This window comes from Gossypium arboreum, chromosome 7, assembly GCF_025698485.1.
Source record: "Gossypium arboreum isolate Shixiya-1 chromosome 7, ASM2569848v2, whole genome shotgun sequence".
NCBI classification, from domain to species: domain Eukaryota; kingdom Viridiplantae; phylum Streptophyta; class Magnoliopsida; order Malvales; family Malvaceae; genus Gossypium; species Gossypium arboreum.
The window spans coordinates 20,050,502-20,053,826 of record NC_069076.1 but is presented as its reverse complement, the minus strand read 5'-3'; the positions used below and the strand labels follow the sequence as shown (position 1 = coordinate 20,053,826).

At 38.9% G+C, this 3,325-nt stretch overlaps 1 non-coding gene across 1 annotated transcript; it reads right to left on the bottom strand.

The window, feature by feature from the left end:
- Positions 1 to 496: 496 nt before the first annotated feature.
- Positions 497 to 603, bottom strand: LOC128295699 (small nucleolar RNA R71). Its single transcript, XR_008286258.1, has one exon. It is a non-coding gene; the product is annotated as a small nucleolar RNA R71 (small nucleolar RNA).
- Between the last annotated feature and the right edge of the window lie 2,722 nt (positions 604 to 3,325).

The following is a 3,325-nucleotide window of genomic DNA, read 5'->3' as shown; positions in this document are numbered from 1 at the left end:
AAAGAACTTTTCGACAGTGAAGAAGACAAACAAATCAGAGGAGGACCGGAGAGATGAACTTCGAAAATCCAATCTAAGGAAACGGAGCAAACCCTGCTCAAAATCCTATCCTTATTGCTAATGATAGGGATAGAGCTTTACGATAGTATGCCGTGCCAGTATTTAATGATCTTAATTCGGGTATTAGGAGACCCAAAATTGAGGCATAACAGTTCAAGCTGAAGCCAGTCATGTTCTAGATGCTTCAGACAGTGGGCTAATTTCGTGGAATGCCTACCGAATATCCTCACCTACACTTAAGACTATTTATGGACGTGAGTGATTCTTTCAAGTTAGTCGGAGTACCCGAAGATGCATTACGATTGATGCTGTTCCCACATTCGTTGAGGAACAAAGCTCGAGCCTAGTTGAACTTATTGCCACTGAATCAATTTCCATATGGAAAGAGTTAGCAAAAAGATTCCTTATGAAGTATTTCCCTCCTAGCAATAATGTTAAGTTGAGGAACGAGATCACTGCCTTCCAATAAATGGATGATGAGTCATTGTATGAGGCATGGGAAAAGTATGAAGAGTTATTACAAAAGTTCCCTCGTCATGGAATCCCACATTGCATCCAACTTAAGACATTTTATAATGGTCTCAATGCTCACATGAGGATGGTAGTGGACACTTCTGCTAATGGTACTCTCCTTTCTAAGTCTTACAATGAGGCTTATGAAATTATCGAGAGGATTGCCAGCAACAATTACCAATGGCCAACCAATCGAGCAGCGTCAGGAAGACGGGTTGCTAGAATACATGAAGTAAATGCTCTTATTTCACTCGCATCTCAGGTATAATCAATATCCTCAGTGCTTAAAAATCTTACTACTAATGGGTCTAACAATTTTGCAGCATAGCCACCAAATCAATTTGAAAATATAGCATGTGTTTATTGTGGGGTAGGACATTTGTTTGAAGAATGTCCATCAAACCTAGAATCCATGTACTACATAGGTAACCAGAACCAAAACTAAGGAAGGCAAGGACTGCATTCGAATTTTTATAACCCATCGTGGCGAAACCACCTAAATTTTTCCTAGAGTAACCAAGGAGTTGGAACCAGTAATACTTACGCCCAACCTAGATTGACCCAGCCACCAAGTTTTCCCCAACAAGTTTAGAAACCAACCCAAGCTAAACCATCCAATGGCTTAGAAAATCTGTTGAAGGCATATATCGCCAAGAATGATGCCTTAATCCAAAGCCAAGCAATTATATTGAAAAACCTAGAAAACCAAATGGGCCAGTTTGCAACTGAACTCAAGAATCGACCACAAGGTGCTTTACCTAGGGATACAAAAAATTCAAGGAATCTGTTGAGGGAGCATTGTAAAGTATTAACATTGAGGAGTGCAAAGACAGTAGAGCCCAACACCATTGAAGCTGAAAAGGAGCAAGCTGATGCTCAAGAATCAGAGGAAGTTCAACTGAGCATTGAAATTCTAGTTTCACAAGAACCAGAATCTACAAAACCTAACAAGGTAATTTCAGAACCAACTAATTCTAATTCAACCAGTTCTAGTAAAGAAATCACCACCACCCTACCCTCAAAAACTTCAAAAGCAGAAGTAGGAGTTTTAATTCAATAAGTTCCTAGACGTACTCAAGCAACTTCATAACAACATCTTGTTGGTTGAAGCACTTGAGCAAATGCCGAACTATGTTAAATTCATGAAGGATATCCTGTCCAAAAAATGAAGACTCAGAGAATTTGAGACGGTAGCTCTGACGAAGGAATGCAGTGCATATCTTTAAGACAAACTACCCCCAAAATTGAAGGATCCTGGATGTTTTACCATACCTTGCAACATTGGAGCAACATATTATGGTAAAGCACTATGTGACTTGGGTACGAGTATCAACTTGATGCCTATGTCAATATTTAGAAAGTTGGGGATAGGTGAAGTTAGACTTACTACAGTTACACTTCAATTAGCAGATCGATCCTTAGCACACTTAGAAGGAAAAACTGAGGACGTATTGATACGTGTAGATAAATTTATCTTCTCTGCTGATTTTATTATCCTAGACTTTGAAGTCGACAAAAAAGTGTCAATTATCTTAGGAAAATCATTCTTAGCAACCGGAAGGACCCTTATTGATTTGCAAAAGGACGAGCTTACTATGCGTGTTCAGGATAATTAGGTAACATTAGACGTTTTAAAGTCTATACGATTTCTTGACACAATTGATGATTGTTTTGCAGTATCCAATTTAGAAGATTTAATAGTGGAGAAGGAGCCCAACAGTGTGGAGGATCCGTTGGAACAAATTTTGACATTAGATCCTCTGAATGATGAAGAGGAGGATGAGTACTTAGCTTTGTTAGAAGTTAATCAAAGGGGATTTATTCCGCAATCCCTCTTTGAATCTTTAGAGTTAGAGGAAAGGGATTATGCCCTACCAAAAGCGTCAATCGAGGAGCTACCTAAATTAGAACTCAAGGTACTACCTTCACATCTAAAATATGTTTATTTAGGTAACTCTTCTGCTCTGCCTATGATTGTTTCAGTAGAATTAACTACTGAGCAAGAAGAGAAACTCATCTTGGTGTTGAAACAATTCAATTGGACTATCAGATGAACCATAGTCGATATCTGTGGTATTAGCCCATCTGTATGCATGAACAAGATCATACTAGAAGATGGCGAGAAAGGGACGATCGATGGACAATAAAGACTAAACCCCATCATGAAGGACGTAGTAAAGAAAGAAATCATGAAGTGGTTAGATGCGGGTATAATTTACCCCATCTTAGATAGTTCATGGGTAAGTCCAGTCCAGTACGTGCCAAAGAAAGGAGGTATCACAGTCATTGGAAACAAGAATAACGAGTTGATACTGACTAGAACGATTACAGGATAGAGAATTTGCATCGATTACTAGATCCTGAACAAGGCGACTAAGAAAGATCACTTTTCTTTGCCGTTGTTGGACCAGAGCTGGATAGACTCGTGGGGCGAGACTACTACTATTTTCTTGGTGGATACTCTAGGTATAATTAGATTACAGTAGCACCGAAAGATCAGCACAAGACAAAATTCACCTGCCCATACAGTACATTTGCATTTAGACACATGCCATTTGGTTTATGTAACGCACCTGCTACATTTCAAAGATGTATGATGTCTATTTTTACTGAAATGGTTGAGAAGTATTTGGAAGTTTTTATGGATGATTTTTTAGTACTTTGAGATGCGTATGATGATTGCCTAGCCAATCTAGCCAAGGTACTAAGGCGATACGAATAACAAACCTAGTACTCAACTGGGAAAAGTGCC